This window comes from Loxodonta africana, chromosome 25 (assembly GCF_030014295.1).
Source record: "Loxodonta africana isolate mLoxAfr1 chromosome 25, mLoxAfr1.hap2, whole genome shotgun sequence".
In the NCBI taxonomy this organism is placed as follows: domain Eukaryota; kingdom Metazoa; phylum Chordata; class Mammalia; order Proboscidea; family Elephantidae; genus Loxodonta; species Loxodonta africana.
The window spans coordinates 8,384,833-8,402,810 of record NC_087366.1 but is presented as its reverse complement, the minus strand read 5'-3'; the positions used below and the strand labels follow the sequence as shown (position 1 = coordinate 8,402,810).

Below are 17,978 nucleotides of genomic sequence, written 5' to 3'. Positions count from 1 at the left end.
TGTGAGAATTTTTGCTTTTTATGTTGAGGTATAGTCAGTACTGGAGGCTGTAGTCTTTAATCTTTGTCAGTAAGTGCTTCACGTCCTTCTCACTTTCAGCAAGCAAGGTTGTGTCCTTTGCATATTGCCAGCTTCCTCCAGTCCTAATACCCTGTTCTTCTTCATGGGGTCCAGCTTCTCAGGTTATGTGCTCAGCATACACATTGAATAAGTATGGGGAAAGCATACAACCATGACACACACCTTTCTTAACTTTAAACCATGCAGTATCCCTTGTTCTCTTCAAACAACTGCTTCTGGTTCTAAGTACAGGATCCTCATGAGCACAATTAAATGTTTTGGAATTCCCATTCTTCTCAATGTTATCCATAATTCGTTATAATCTACACAGTCTAATGCTTTTGCATAGTCAACAAACCAAAGGTAAACATCTTTCTGGTATTCTCTGCTATCAGCCATGATCCGTCTGACATCAGCAATGATATCCCTCATTCCATGTCATCTTCTGAATCCAGCTTGAATTTCTTAGTAGGACAAATAATGAGAGACTTCCTGTTGCCTTCAAGTTGATTCCAACTCATAATGACCTATAGGGCAGAGTAGAACTGTCCCCATAGGGTTGCCAAGCTGTCATGTTTATGGAAGCCTATTGCCATGTCTTTCTCCCATGGAGCTGCTGGTGGGTTCAAATCACTGACCTTCGGTTAACAGCTGAGCACTTAACCACTGCACCACCTGGGCTCTTTAAAATTGTGAAAAGGGCTCAGCACGTTCTTCATTAAAAAGAACAAACCTTGCCCATGTTACTTCACACTGATCAGGTAATGAACCAATAATCTTTTAAAAACTTAGAAATTACATCTTCAGTCTTTGGAATTTCCATCTTAAATGCTCTGTGCATATGGAGAAAAAACACTTTAATTTATGTAAAGAACATGTTTATTCATTTACATACAGCCAGTGAAGCACAGACCAGATAACTATACCTGGTAAGCATCAAGGGCATATTAGGATCAATCTAATCTAGTCTTTATTTTAAAACCCTTGAGTAGATATAGCAGCATAATTTATGTTGATTCTACATATATTTTTTTCGTCCCCAAAGTAAAGCGCTTTATCATTCTTTGTCTTAAGTATTTGCAAGTAGGACAGTTGAATCTTCATGGGAGTCAGCAGATTTTTTTGCAATTTTAATGAGCCCTGGTAGTGCAGTGGTTAACTGCTTAACTGCTAACCAAAATGTTGGTGGTTTGAACACACCAGCTGCTCTGTGGAAGAAAGATGTGCAAGCCTGTTTCCATAAAGATTTATAGCCTTGGAAACAAGTCCTACTTTGTCCCATAGCATTGCTATGAGTCAGAATTGACTCAATGGCAAGGGCCATATTCCTTGAAAGGAGATTCCAATGCAGGGATCCCAGGAGGAAAGAGAGAGAAGGGAATGAATTTAAGGGCCACCCAAAACTGTGAAGATTCCCATAAACAAGAAGAAATTCCAGAAATACCAAAAATGTGCTGAAGAAAGTAGAAACTCTGACTCAGACTCTAGCAATACCCTGGAGTGGTGGAATGTCCTCAAATGCTGATGGCTACTTGGTACAGCTAGAACCATGGAATTAGAGACACAAGACTCAGCATTAGTAAAGACGTCCAGGCCTTAGTCACGGGAACGTTGATATGGGTACAGAGGGCTGGCATGTTTAGACAGGGGCATCCCAATGGCAACCAAGATGTGTCTAAGATTAGAGAGGCTTGTTCAACTTTGTTATTTAAGATAGTCTAACTTCCTCTGTTTTTTTTTTTTTTTTTTTTAACTTCATCTACTCTGGGTGTGTGTGGCGGGGGAGGGGTGTTGTAAGGTGAGAGAACCTAAAAGTATGAATGAGGTTAAATTGTTTGATAGCCTAGAGGGCTGAGAATTTAAAGAAATTAAAAAAAAAGTGACAGTTGTGGTACAACTGAGTTGGTTTATTAGGATTTGTATTTACTGCAAAATATTATTATCTATTTTTAAATGTAGAAGCTGCTGTAAACTGTGGAAAATTTAAAAGGCTTTCTTATTTATCCAACTCTTAAGTGCTTCTCCGACCTAGATCTCTGTGAGTCCAAATCCAGATTCCTTACCCTGCTCACTGTTTACGGTCAACCTGTATTTCTTCAAATTGTTGGCACAAGACTGAAAACAACCTCATAAACTTGAAGACCTGGAAAACACGAAACAATAGATATAAAATTTTTGAGTAATATTTTTTGGAGGTTTTGTTTTTCTGATGAAGATATTTCTTGGAACAATACAAGAGGTAAACTATTCATGTAGTTCTTTTTCAAAGCAGAGCTGGGAAAAGAGCTACAGGAAAATTGACTGTTTTAGTAGTAATGCATGCATACCTTTGAGTATTACGTCCACATTTTTTGTGTGTAATACCAAATTCCCTATTATTTTTACACCTATACTTTAGAGTGATTGAATACTCTTCTCATCGTGATGTTTGTAGAATCAAGCATGTATCTAAAATTTACTCATAAAAGAAACATCAATGTAATTTTTTAAGTCCCCAAAAATATAAGTTGGGCTCCATGAAATGGTGTATATCTGTTTGATTGTTATTTCTAGTGATAAATTACATGTAGTTTCCTAATTGGAAAGCTTCTCTTATTGATCATATTTCCTATACAAGACTCATTATAATATCCAAAATACTATTACAAATCTTCATAAAAAAAAAAATAGGCTTATAAAAATACAGACTGAAAATACATTAAAATATTTGCTCAGGTGAGTACACTGTCAAATCAGTGATCTTTGGATCAATTTAGAAGAGATAATTTAGAAACATATAGCATTAAAACCCAGAAAATATCCATACACCAGTGTCATGCTATATCATATTAGAGTGTGAGGTACAAGGAAAAATTAGTAATACTGACCCTGTTCATATTTAAATTTTGATAGTTTGTTCATGACACAGCTCTGCCTTAATTTTTATTTTTAAAAATATTGCATTCAATCATTATTTATCTTGATTACTGAGATTTTTGGTGCACCTGTAAATTTTATACCTCGTCTTAGTCCTGGCTTCATTTCCCTCACTCTAGTCCCAGCCCTGATGTACACCTACGCTGATTTCTGCAATATTAATCACAATATATAGAGAAACCATATAAGGAGATAAATGTATCTTTGGCTGTGAAAGTTTACAAAATGATAGCATTATGCAAAACCTGAATCTAGTGTAATAAACTATATTTAACTTGTAGCATTTTTTTAACTAGAGACTCATTCCAAAGATGATAAGCTTCCTCCTTCACACACACACGTGCACACACACACACACACACACACACACACTATACAAACTTATTTTTAGAGTTAGATCTGAGATGAAAAAGAATCTTGAAATGTTTTGACATCTTTTTAAGTTTTTCGGTTATTGCCCATTTAGGATTTAGAGATTCTCTCAACAACAGTTTACTGAACTATTGATTGCCACATGTCTGAATATTCATTACTTTTATTTTAATAATTCATTAAAAAATTCAATTAGCATCTGTATTTGGGATTTATCAGCTAGATGGCAGCTGTAAACTGCACCACATGGAATATTTGGTCTTTGGTTTTATTTTCATTACATTTCTAATTTTTTTTTTAAATGATAATGAAAATACCTCATTAAATGGCTAGTCATGTGGATGAGATTTGGGGATCTGTACCATTGAGTTGTATCCTCAGTAGTCTTCGGTGAACAAAGAGTGAGACTCTGTGAAGCAGAACATATTTAAGATCATACCAGAAAAATCATGCCAGTGTCTTCATGTCTACGTTCTGGGTGTATATAATCACAAACAATGATACTATATATTTTTAAGTACTGGTGATGCAGTGGTTAAGCACATCAGCTGCTAACCAAAAGGTTGGCATTTCAAACCCACCAGTCGCTCCTTGAAAACTCTGTGGGGGCAGTTCAACTCTGTTCTATAGAGTTGCTTTGAGTTGGAATCAACTCGACGGGTTTGGTTTTTTGGATAATTTACAAAGCACTCTCACTTTTTAAAATCTGAATTACATAACTTTAAAAGGCAAGGAGTGTGGAGTATTATTATCACCATTTTACTGTTGAGGAAGTTGCCATGAAGCTTTTCTGAATATCTTTTGAGAGATATTGGAAAATGGGATTTCATATTTTTATTAAACATGTGTGTCTTAGTTATCTAGTGCTGCTATAACAGAACTACCACAAGTGGACGGCTTTAACAAAGAGAAATTTATTTCCAAAGAGTAGGCTAAAAGTCGAAATTCAGGGCATCAGCTCCAGGAAAAGGTTTTCTTTCTATCAGCTCTGGAGGAAGGTCCTTGTCATCAGTCTTTCCTTGGTCTGGGAGCATCTCGGCACAGCAACCTTAGGTCCAAAGGATGTGTTTTGCTCCTGGCACTGCTTTCTTGGTGGTATGAGGGCCCCAACTCTCTGCTTGCTTCCCTTCCCTTTTTATCGCTTGAAAGATAAAAGGTAGTGCAGGCCACTTCTCAGGGAAACTCCCTTTACCTTGGATCAGGAATGTGACATGGCTAAGGGTGTTACAATCCCACCCTAATCCTCTTTAATGTAAAATTACAATTTCACAATGGAGGACAACCATACAATACTGGAAATCATGGCCCAGCGAAATTGATACACACGTTTTTGGGGGGACATAATTCAATCCGTGACATTCTGCCCTTTCACCCCCAAACTTCATATCCTTGCAACATGCAAAACATATTCACCCCATTATATCATAGCACATGTCTTAACTCCAAGTCCAAAATCCAAAAATTCCTCTTTACCTGTGAAATCTAGAAAACAAGTTATCTGCTTGCAAAATACAATGGGAGAACAGGCACAAGCTAGACATTTCCATTAGAAATACGAGAAACCGGAGGGAAAGAAGGTGTAACAGTCACCAAGCAAGTCAGCAGAACACATTACATCAGCTCTCAAGGCTTTGAAAATAATCCTCTGTTCTCTGAGAGAATTTACCCAAGGACCCTACCCTCTAGACTCTAGGTATTGGCCACGCTCTCTAGATTCTGAGTGGAGGCCCCTTGACCCTGGGCTTCAGCTCCACCTTCCAGGCTCACTACGACAGCAACTCTGCTCCCTCAGCTTTAGGCGCACTGTTCTCTTACCATCTGAGTGGCAACTCCACCCTTAGAAACACCAGAGGCCTGGTTCCACCCTTTGAAGTCCCTGAGGTCATAGCCACACCTTTTGAGACTGAGGCAGCTCAGCTCCTTGTGTCTCTCGTCTCTTTAGCTCCTGCTTCCTGATTTCTTGGCCTCTCAGATCTCGGGCCTCACACCCACATCTGCCCTGCTGAGGAAAGTGTTCCAAAGCTCTGTAGCTCCATTGATAAGTGCTTGGAGGCACCACACTCTGCCAGGAAGTTTCCTGTGCACAGGCACTCAGCTCTCTCACTCTGTGGGTCAGCTCCTGCAACATCTGGTGCTGGTCTCCTGGTTCTCTTCCGCTGCCACTTCTCTGCCACTCCTGGTTCTCTGCTGCTGCTGGCCTTCTGTTGCTGCTGCTCTTCTATCCATTCACAGTTTCAAAACCACTTCCTCATTTTAGGCACTTGTTAGAGGAACACCCAGACTCTCTCAGTACCAAGTTCTGTCTTTGTTAATCTAGTGCTGACAAAATGGTGGACAATCACACAATACTGGGAATAACAGACTAGACAAGTTGACACACATTTTTGTGGTACACAATTCAATATATAACAGATGGGGTAGTCATGCCAGCAGCACCCCCTCAGCTTTCATCTCTCTGCCTTCTGCTGCCTACTTCCTTCCTGCTCACCTTGCAAAGGTTGTTGACTTGTTCTGGATCCAGCAGCTGTCTCTTGCCTGACCTCTGGTTCTTGGGACTTGAGCTGGCAGCTTACCTGTCCATCTTGGGATTCTTCGATCTTCACAGCCTACAAGCAAGAGTCCTGCTCCCTAACCTGCACATCTTGGGTTCGCCAGCCCCTGCAGCTACCTGAATCAGGAGAAACCTTGTGGTCTTTTCCGCTGACCTTGGGGATTCCTTGACCTTTGCAGCCTGTGAGCGGGAGCCCTGTTCTCCAACCTACTCATCTTGGGTTTGCAAGCTTCTGTGGCTCCGGGAATTGGGAAAGGCCTCTATCCTGATCCAAAGAGTTGGGGCATTCCAACCCCTACAATCGCACGAGCTGTTTCCTTGATATAAATTTCTCTATATATCTGGCTTTGTTTCTCTAGAGAACCCAGTATAAGACAATATGTAATGCCAAATTTATGGATTTAGTGAGTTCAGTAGGTTAAATTTTCTAATTCAGGCAGAACATCTTACCATTTTGTTCACTAGAGAGATACATAATCAATGAAGTTTGAGAGCTGAGATACTGCAATACTACCCAATACCTCTACCTTGACTGTGTATTTCGTCAGTTCTAAAACTGCTATCATTTTGTCCCCGTAATGAATTAACAAGAAAGGTAGAATCTCAGTACACAAATGCCTCTGGATTAATAATAAAAACAATAGCAACAACAATAACAACAACAAAACTTCCATGGAAGGAGAAAATAAAACCCCCCACTAGTCTCTTTTATTATGTACAATATTAATACAGGTTGGAACTGTTTTAATCTTGAAATGTTGAGACAAGTCTTGAGAAGTTGAGATAGAGAGGCCAGAGACTTTCAATAGCAAGGGGGAGAGAGAATAAAGGACAGTATGGCCTCTGTAGACCTGTCCAGGTTGGAGTCTGTCCTGACCAGCTTGTCCAAGAGAAGGCAAATGACAAGGTTGCAAGACAGAGAAAAAAAAAAAGATATGTTGCAACTTTGCAATTTTGTCAAGGACTGATGCTGTCCTTATACTCTGGACAATTAAACATTTTAAAGATTTTTTTTCATTAATTTAAAATGTTATTTTTGTTTCTCCTAAGTCTATGCCTACAAACGTCCTTATCCTTCTTTTGTACCTCCAAGAGAGACACGCCGCTGCCTCTTTCAGATCTAATTCTTCATACTCCGTACTGGACCAATTTTATATTGTAGGATAGTGTGGTTATATAAATTACAATATGTTTTCCCAGACATAGATGTTTGAAATCTTAGAGTCATCTATGACACTCTCTTTTTCTTGCTCACAATAATATGCTAAGTCCTCCGCATTATATGTATATATATACATAAACCCTGGTGGTGTAGTGGTTAAGTGCTACAGCTGCTAATCAAAAGGTCGGCAGTTCAAATCCACCTGGCAGTCCTTTGGAAACTTATGGGGCAGTTCTACTCTGTCCTATAAGGTCACTATGAGTTGGAATTGACTCAACGACAATGGGATATATATACATATATATCTGTATTTCATTACCTTCTGTCTTAGTTACCTAGTGCTGCCATACTGAAATATCACAAGTGGGTGGCTTTAAAGAACAGAAATGCATTTTCTCACAGTTTTGGAAGCTAGAAGTCCAAATCAGGGGATTGGCTCAAGGAAAATTTCCTTCCTTTTCTCTTTTAGCTTTTTGTAGTTGCTGACAATCCTTGGTGTTTGTGGGCTTGGAGATTTTTATGTCCTCACCTTCACATGGTGTCTCTTTCTGCATGTGCATCTTGGTGTCTATTCTGCTCTTTTTATAAGACACCACTCAGATTTGATCAGATTTAGGACCCACCCTGAGTTGGAATTGACTCGACGGCACTGGATTCTACTCTACTATGACCTCATTAACATAACAGAAGAAAATCCCTATCTTCAAACAGAATCATATTTACAGGTACAGGGGTTAGGACTTCCACATTTCTTTTGGGAGGACACAATTCAATCCATAACACCTTTTTCTCCACACTCATTACCTTGATTTAGATTTCTGCTTAGGATCTTGTGTATGTTTTCTTTCCTTCATTCATCTGTTATTGCTACAGGATTTGGAGAAGGAATGTTGAACAAGAAAGATGCTGTCTAGAAGGAAAGACAGAAGGAAGAAGAAAGAAAAGTCCAATAAATTGTCATTCTTATTATGATTGTGAAAGAAATGAAATCAAATTAAGTTAATAAGCAAAGCATTTATCTTCCCAGATTGAGCTCACAAATACAAAAATAATATCTAATTTTGATACATTTTAAATCAAAACATACTGTCTCATTTTTGAAGTGTAATTAATCATTACACAACTTTAACACAATACATAAGCAGAGACAATACTCTTATATTTGTCACCTTATATTAGATAAACATAAGCAGGATTTGGGGGCACAGAAAAGAGGAAAAAACAACCAAAATAGTCAGAAAAGGAAATTTATGCTGAATGATGAAGACAGATTAGCTAGTTAAAACCAGTAGAAAAAAGAAAATAATGCTACAATCTGAAGGAACTCCATCTGAAATATCTGGAGAGAGAATGAAATGTAGTGTATTTTTTGCAATTCAAAGAGCTTTCTCATGACCACACCTAGGGTGCAAATGGGAGAGGTGTAGAATATAATATTATCTTAGGGCACAAAATGGACAGAACTTGGTGTTTGAATGTGGAGGGAAAGGAAGCTTGGGGAATCAAGACACCCTGCTTGTCAATGCTCAGCTTACTCTTGTTTTCCATCTCTTCTCTCTAAACACATGAGGTTAAAAATATAAATGTTTATTCTTTTCATACAAAAATTAAAATTATTTCAAATCCCTTCCCTGTTACTCACATTAACCCATTACTCAACTCAACAGCACCCAACGATGACACACCTTTTCAGGAAGTAAGCCTTGTTGATCTCCTTCCAAAAATCAGCCAGCGAAAAAGCTATGTACACAATGGCCCTGTCTGCAACTGATCATGGGGATGGTGCAGGACTGGGCAGCATTTCGTTCCATTTTTGCGCATAAGGTTGCCATGAGTCAGGGGCAGACTGGCCAGCAGCTGACAACAACACCACCTTTTCAGACTTCATGTTTGCAAAAATGTTACATCATTTTGCATTTATTTGTACTTTTTTTTAATAATTAATTACTTTTTCATTGTTCTTACATAAACTAGATTCTGTAGCCTCTTGGGACGCAGCAACATCAAGAAGTTTTGGTGTGTAGATTTTCTTAGTACATCAAAGTGGCTCAGTTTATTTATTTGTTTAAAAACTTTCTTTCTTCCTAAAATAATTTTATGTGGTCCCACAATATATATTTGTGTGGTGCCCTCAGCTCTTTCAATGAGTCTTACTTAACAAGTACAGAAAGAGTTAGAAGACTGAATATTTGATCTGAAGATGGAAAATTATCATGAGTGTGGGTCCCTGAGGCAGTTTATAAATCATCTACATGAATTAGCAATAAAATTTCAGCTTTATACAATGTATTAATTGGTCGATTTTTTGTTGTTGTTCGGTGCCGTCAAGTCGGTTCTGACTCACAGCGACCCCATGCACAACACAATGAAACACCATCCGGTCCCGCGCCATCCTTACAATCGTGTTGTGCGTGAGCTCATTGTTGCAGCCACTGTGTCAATCCACCTCGTTGAGGGTCTTCCTCTTTTCCACGGACCCTGTACTCTGCCAAGCATGATGTTCTTCTCCAGGGACTGATCCCTCCTGAAAACATGTCCAAAGTGTGTAAGATGCAGTCTCTCCATCCTTGCCTCGAAGGAGCATTCTGGCCGCACTTCCTCCAAGACAGATTTGTTCGTTCTTTTGGCAGTCCATGGGATATTCAATGTTCTTTGCCAACACCACAATTCAAAGGTGTCAACTCTTCTTTGGTCTTCCTTATTCATTGTCCAGCTTTCCCATGCATATGATGTGATTGAAAATACCGTGGCTTGGGTCAGACGTACCTTAGGCTAAACAAACTACTTTAACAAAGATGTCCCAAAATCCAATCACTTAACCATTCAGTTCACTTATCTGTCCCTCACAAATCCAGAGATGGGCTGAAAACAAAACAAAACACACCTGTTGCACTTGAGTTGGTTCTGACTCATAGTAACCCTGTAGGACAGAATAGAACTGTCCCATAGGATTTCCAAGGAGCAGCTTCTGGATTTGAACTGTCAACCTTTTAGTTAGCAGCCAAAAGCTTGATCACTGCTCCACCAGGGACCCCCAGAGATGGGCAGGCATTGCAAAATCCTGTTCCATAGCATCATTCAGGGATCCTGATTTCTTTTCTCTTGTTGCACTGCAATTCTCGCTTCTACAATCCAGCCAATAAGAAGCAGAAGAGAGAAAAAGCACAGCAAGCAATTTCTCATAAAATTATGACCTAGAATTCTTACCGTCACTACTGTTTGTATCCTTTTGGTCAAATGCTAGCCACAAGGCTACATCTAGCTGTAAGAAGAACTGGGGAATCTACACAGCTGAAACTCAGGGGTCCCAAAGCTAAAAGAAAGAGTGAAATAGTGGTTTGTGAAAGACAATTTGGGGACTCCACCACACAAATTGACATTTCAAAAAAAATTGAGCCATTGGAAGATATAGCAAAGTTCTTTGGATGGTAAGCATAACACATTGGGCATTTGAGAGGAAAGCAATCTGAATAATAGTTATATAATAATGGACTCCAAAGCCATTAATTTTTACTCTGCAAAAAGAAGTTAGTTTTTTTAAAAAGAAGTAGAACTCGCTGTAGCATGCTCTCTGAATATATCAGTGCTGTATGGTTTTCTGGCTAAAACAATTTATAACGCTGTAAGCAATAGAAATAAATGAATTCTACCCTTAAGAAAAACCATTTTAACCCAACAATTGAAGTACTAGAAATAAGGATACACCTTTAAAACTTAGGAGAAGGAAAAGGAAAAAAGACGTACCTTACATGAAGGAGAGAAAATTGATGGCATACCTTATTCTAAAACTGAAAAAAAAAATAGATTATATGATAATCTCTACACAGTGATGGATAATATGTTTGAAACAGACAAGGGAAATTACTATAGTCGAGAGAACTACATATACTTAGTATTTTGAGACTGTCATGGGTGACTTCTTAGAAGGAATAAAAACTCAAAATGTATTCCCTTATTTTTAGTGTCAAAGACAAACATTGGGCTTAATGAACCAAGAATCTGACCTTGTTTTTTAAAAGCTATAGCTAAGATTATAAGTGTGTAAATTACGTTTCCTCTGTCTAATCACCTGTATCCTTCACACTGTCATAGACTGCAATTTGCAGACAAAATGAATGTAAGCCAAATAGTGTAATTAGAAATTCAAATCTTATTTTTTTATTTTAATCTAATTTACTAATCTCTTAATATTCTATCGATAGGATATCACCTCTTTAAGGGTACTTAAAGATGTTAACCCAGACAAGTTAACATTATCTGGAATTTTCTAAGAACCTAATCTTCAATGGAAAGAAAAAATGTACATAAATATTAATCATTACATATTCAGTCGAAGTAATAAAGTTCTCCAGCACAGTTCAAGGTCAAAAGTTCTGCATCTAGAAATTCTGTCTCTTTAGTTAATAGAAGTTCAAGCTCCTTAAAAATATATATAACTCACTATTCTTTAGAAATTGTGATGCCCTCTGGATCACTGTTTGTCTACATAATGCTCTGATGCATTTCCCTAGAAGTGTGGCCCGTCCTTTGTGAAATTTTGGAACATACTATCTCTTGCGATCAGTGGCATGCACTTCCAGAAAGGTCTAAGATATTGGAACAAAAATCTAGAAGTGTAGAACAATTTCATTCTGACAAAGTTAAGGATCCTATATCATTGTTCCAGTGAGGGAGTCCTGCTGGTTAAGCACTTGGCTGCTAACCTAAATGTTGGCAGTTCAAACCCACCAGTCACTTTAAGGGAAAAAATTGTGCCAGTCTGCTTCCTTAGAGATCTATAGTCTTAGAAACCCTGTGGGGCAGTTCTACTGTGTCCTGTAGGGTCACTATGAGTCACAACCGACTCTGCAGCAGTTGGTTTTTATCCCAATGGTCCTGCATTGTTATCTTTAGCCTCTTAAATATCCTCTTCTAATAATTTAACCATAATTTGTCTAAAATAATAAGACTGAATAGGGCAGAAATGGAGTCCCTTAATGCACTCAGCTGCTAACCAAAAGGTCGGAGGTTCAAATCCTCCCAGAGGTGCTTTGGAAGAAAGGTCTGATGATCTACTTCCAAAAAATCAACCATTGAAAACTCTATGGAGCACAGTTTTACTCTGACACACATGGGGTCACCACGAGCTGGAATTTACTCCACCGCAACTAGTTAATGGTTAGGGCAGGAACTAGAATTTTTTTTAACACCTACAATGTACAGATAGAGTTTTAGAGGCTTTGCCTATGTTATAGGTCTGCTTGACTTCATTAAAGCTGGCCAAAGTTTATATTAAGCACTCCTATCTAAAAATTGAAGGAGCCCTGGTGACACAGCAGTTAAGAACTTGGCTGCTAACCTAAAGGTTGGCAGTTTGCACCTACCCAGTGGCTCCAAGGGAGAAAGGCCTGGTGACCTACTTCCGTAAAGATTACAGCCAAGAAAACCCTGTGGCTCTGTTCTACTCTGTCACATGGGGCCGCTGAGTTGAAAATTGACTCAATGGCACCCAACATCTAACTATTGAGGGAACCAGGGCTCAGCTTGTCCAGCTTTACAAGGAATTCAGTGGTAGAGCTGCAATTTCTATACAATTCCATGCAAGTGAGAGAAAGGCAGAGACGATAACCGCAGAAAATCAAGGTTTGCTTTAAAATTTGCTTTCTTTCTTGCTAGAATTTTAATATTCTTCCTCTTTCACCTGTGAGTTCTTCATGAGCACATTAGGGTGGTTTTATGTGTGGCTTCTTTTTGTTGTTTATTTTGTTTTTAGTCAGCAACAGTCAGCATAGTGACAAAATAGAGCATGCAGCCATTAATTTATTTTAAATTGCTTATTTTGAGTTTGCTGGAAATACCAAAATAACAGCTCACCTAGAAAGGAACATACAGCATTACTTTAGAACCATGAGGGACCTTATAAATCTTTCTTCCGAATCCCCAACTTTTCCAAATGGATAAGCTAAGGTCCAGAAATGACTGACCTCTTCAATGCCATACAGGTAGGAGTAGCAGAATGAGGATTTAAAATTGTACCTATAGAAAGTGGAGGAGCCCTGGCGGAGCAACGGTTAAGTGCTAGGCTGCTAACCAAAAGCTCAGTGAGTGGTTCAAACCTCCCAGCCGCTCTAAGGGAGAACAGACCTGGCCATCTGTTCCTGTAAAGATTACAGCCTAGGAAAGAAACCCTATGGGGCAGTTCTACTTTGTCCTATAGGGTTGCTATGGTTGTAATCAACTCAATGGCACACAATATCAATATAGAAAGTGGCCTACAATAAAATAAATATTTTTACATTACTTATCCTTTTATACTCTCCCTTGCCATTGCCTTCTAGAGTGTCTCTTCCATCTGATCCCTCAGCTGCCTTTTGCCAGTGAAAAGCTCACCAATCCCAATTTCAGAGAGCTCCAAGAAGCTTACTTTCTACGACAAGGTCTTGACCATTAAATTACCTTCACTTTTCTTCTGACAAAATTCAAGTTTATCAAGTTTCAGGGTGCTGCCCAAGGGGTACGGCTAAATACAAGAGAAAGGTTTGTGTTTACAAAGTCATTTTCCATTATCATGTAACAAACCTCAAGAGAAACATCACATAAATGTAGAAAGCAAGAGAATAATTTTAAAATAAAGTACAGGTTTTCCTAATAGTCTTTCTTACTATTAGTATATACAGACACACACACATATGTATTTCCCTTTCTTGCATTTATTTCATTAAATATTATCCTGCACAAATCTAACAACTTTGTAATTACATTTTCAGTTTCCGAGTGGAAAAAACTAGGAAAACAAGTATAAACTCAGTGTCTCAGTTCCCAATCCCAATAACTAAGGCAAGTCTGAAAAGGTTTTTCAATATTCACTTTTCTTCCTCTATGTCTTAGTTTCCTAGAGCTTCTGTAACAAAATACCACTCATTAGGTGGGCTATAAGAGCAGAAATGTATTTCCTCCTAGTTTTGGAGTCTAGAAGTCTAAATCAGGGTGTTGATGTTTATTCCTTCTGAAGACTCTGAGAGAGGAACTGTTCCATGCCTGTCTCCTGGCTTCTGGTGGCTTCCAGCAATTCTTCGCACATGGTAGACCTTATTCTGTCTCCTTGCCTCTGCATATCTTCTTCTCCTTTTTTTTTTTTTTACTGTATTTTAGATGAAGGCTTACAGAGGACATTATTTTCTCATTAAATAATTAATACAATATTGTTTTGTGACATTGGTTGCCAACCCTAGAACATATCAACACTCCCCCTTTCTCAATCTTGAGGTCCCCACTACCAGCTTTCCAGTCCCCTCATCCTTCTTGTCCTTGCTCTTAGACTGGTACTCATTTTGTTTTATGGACCTGTCTAATCTTTGGCTAAAGAGTGATTCTCAGGAATGACTTCAGTACTTAAAAAGGTGTCCTTGGGCCATACTCTCAGAGTTTCTCAAGTCTCTGTCAGACCAGCAAGTCTGGTCTTTTTTGTGAGTTAGAATTTTGTTCTATATTTTTCTCTAGCTCTCTCCGGGACCCTCTATTGTGATCTCTGTCAGAGCAGTCAGTGGTGGTAGCCAGGCACCATCTGGTTGTACTGGACTCAGTCTGGTGGAGGCTGTGGTAGTTATGGTCCATTAGTCCCTTGAACTAATGTTTACCTTGTGCCTTTTGTTTTCTTCATGGAGTATCTTAAATGGCTGCTCACAAGCTTTTAAGACACAGAGGCTACTCACCAAAGTAGGATGTAGAACATTGCCTTTATAAACTACGTGATGCCAATTGAGCTAGACGTTTCCTGAGACCATGGTCTCCAGCCCTTAGCCTAGTAATTCGGCCCCTCAAGGAATTTGGACGTGTCTATGAAGCTGCCACGACCTTGCCGTGTACAAGTTGTGCTGGCTTCCTCAGTCTTGTGTACTGTCTTACCCTTCACGTAAGTTACCACTTATTTCTTCCCCTTTAAAATGGCACAAGTCATATATAATTAGGACCCACCCTATTCTAGTATGACCTTACGTTAACCTTCCATGGACCTTTTTCCCAAACAGATACATTCACAGATACAGGGATTAGGACTTCAGCATATCTTTTGGGAGGACACAATTCAATCCATAATACTCTATATACTTATCAACTCAGACAGTTCCTCTAGATAATGTTTTCAGATTATAATATTGAGAAATTTAAGAGTGAGCACTTATAGAACTAGTTAGTCAGTATAATACTTAAATTCTACATGTATTTACTGTACAGATTTAGAGAAAAAAGTTGATGGAGTTTTTCAAAGACTAAGAGATCCAGAAATGCACACATTTTGTTTATCACAAAATAGTCTTGGTTCTTTTATATTGAATTATTACAATTTGGGGTCTTTCTAGAAACACTTCAGTTGGAGACATGAATGAGCAAGAAAAAAATAATGATATGGGGTTATTGTCCTCTTCTTTTCCTCCTTAGCAAAACTTTCCAGAAATAAATGTTTTTAAAGTAACTGAAGTGACTAAACTATTAGGGCAGTTACAAGTTTATATTCTGTACTTTGACAAACAGCACATTTTTCCTCGTGTGATGTTTTAAACTGAACAAAAAACACTATTCTTTCAATACGCATACAAAAGAAGGTTTTACTTTAACTCTGTAGGCATTTCTAAATCAACAAATATTTAGTTTCAGATGAGAAGATGTGTATTTTGTAGTATAGTATACCATAGAGTACATATGCAAAAACTATGAGTTATACATTTTTAAGGAAATACAACGTTTTCCTTAGATTACGTGTGACAATGTGGTATCAGATTGTTATAATCTGATTTAATACCAGAAGCTGATTACCATTATAAGGGCTATAAATCTATGTTTCTTGTAACTTATTTTGGGCTAATATAGGATCAAATACATTCTACTATGGTATCTTAAAAACTAGCCTTTAAAAAAAAAAACCCAAACCTGTTGCTGTTGAGTTTATGACTCATAGTGACCCTATAGGACATAGTAGAATTGCCCCATAGGGTTTCTAAGGAGCAGCTGGTGGATTCAAACTGTTAACGTTTTGGTTAGCAGCCGTAGCTCTTAACCACTGTGCCACCAGAGTTTCCTAAAAACAGTATGAAAATCACATTTTTATATATGTTTTTAAAATAGGAAAAAAATGTTTTTAAAGAAAATCAATAATATGCTTTCACTAATAATGTGTTTGTTTAAATTTTATTAATTTTCTCCTAGTTGAAAAGATCTCCAAAGTACAATTTGTCATGGAGAATTCCCTACGAGTTTCTAGAATCATTTGTATAGCTGGGAGAAGGGAAGTGCTCAGTCAGCTTACATAGATGGCCAGATGATATATCATTTTTTAGCTGTTCTTTAATGTCATAAATATGATTCTGTGAGAGATTCAAAAAAGTATAATTAAGACCACCTCAGCAGAAAGGTGTAGAGATCACAAAACTGTAATAGCCCCTTTTTGAAATTTAAAGTATAACGAAGACATAACGAAAGTCTTTATAGACTTTTCTGTCCAGTACAATGGACAGAAAAATCCGGTAAATGCAGCACTAAGAAAAGAGCTTTGAAATGGAATAGATTTTTTTCCCCTAATTTTAAAAATGTTTGATAATTTTTTTTTTTTTAATTTCTGCAACAGATACATTTTGTAACATTTCAAATTCTGTGTTGTTGTTGGGTACTGTCAAGTCTGTTCCAACTCACAGTGACCCAAAGTACAACAGAATGAAACACTGCCTGGTCCCTACACCATCCTCACAATCATTGTTATGTTTGAGCCCATTGTTGTAGCCACTGTGTCAATCCATCTCGTTGAGGATGTTCCTCTTTTTCGCCGACCCTCTGCCTTAGCAAGCATGATGACCTTCTCCAGGGAGTGGCCTGTCCTGATAACATGTCCAAAGTACGTGAGACTAAGTCTCGTCATCCTTGCTTCCAAGGAACATCCTGGCTGTACTTCTTCCGAGACAGACTTGCTCATTCTTTTGGTAGTCCGTGGTGTATTCAGTATTCTTCCCAATACCGTAATTCAAAGGCATCAATTATCTTTGGTCTTCTTTGTTCATTGTACTGCTTTCACATGCATATAAGATGTTGAAAACACCACGGCTTGGGTCAGGCACATTTTAGTCCTCAAAACGACATCTTTGCTTTTCAACACTTTAAAGAGATCTTTTGCAGCAGATTTGCCCAATGCAATATGATGTTTGATTCCTTGTAAAATGAATCCTTGACAACTTCAGTATTTTCTTTGTTTATCATGATGCTGTTTATCGGTCTAGTTGTCAGGTATAATCCATACTCCAGGCTGTAGTCTTTGATCTTCATCAGTAACTGCTTCAAGTCCTCTTCACTTTTAGCAAGCAAGTTTTGTTATCTGCATGTTACAGGCTAGTAATAAGTCTTCCTCTAATCCTGATGCCTTGTTCTTCTTCACGTAGTCCAGCTTCTCAAATTATTTGCATAGCATTCAGATTGAACAAGTATGGTGAAAGGATACAACTCTGATGCACACTTTCCTGATTTTAAACCATGCAGTATCCCCTTGCTGTGTTCAAACGACTACCTCTTGGTCTATGTACAGATTCCTCATGACCACAATTAAGTTTTCTGGAATTCCCTTTTTTTGCCATGTTATCCATAATTTGCTATGATCCTCAACGTTGAGTGCCTTTGCATAGTCAATGAAACGTCTTTCTGGTGTTCTGTGCTCTCAGCCAAGATCCACCTGACATCAACAATGATATCCCTCATTCCATGTCCTCTTCTGAATCTGGCTTGAATTTCTGCAGTTTCCTGTCAATATACTGCTGCAACCATTTTTTAATTATTTTTGGCAAAATTTTGCTCGCAGGTGATATTAATGATATTGTTCGATAATTTCTGCATTCTGTTGGGTCACCTTTCTTTGGAATGGGCACAAATATGAATCTCTTCCAGTTGGCTGGCCAGGAAACT

General features: G+C 38.2%; 1 long non-coding RNA gene across 1 annotated transcript in view; it reads left to right on the top strand.

The window, feature by feature from the left end:
• LOC111750918 (uncharacterized) overlaps positions 1-17,777 on the top strand; it is a 463,388-nt gene extending 445,611 nt beyond the window's left edge. Inside the window, exon 6 of the long non-coding RNA XR_010319348.1 lies at positions 17,738-17,777. This is a non-coding gene — a long non-coding RNA (uncharacterized LOC111750918). The remainder of the gene's footprint in view (positions 1-17,737) is intronic.
• Positions 17,778-17,978: the final 201 nt, after the last annotated feature.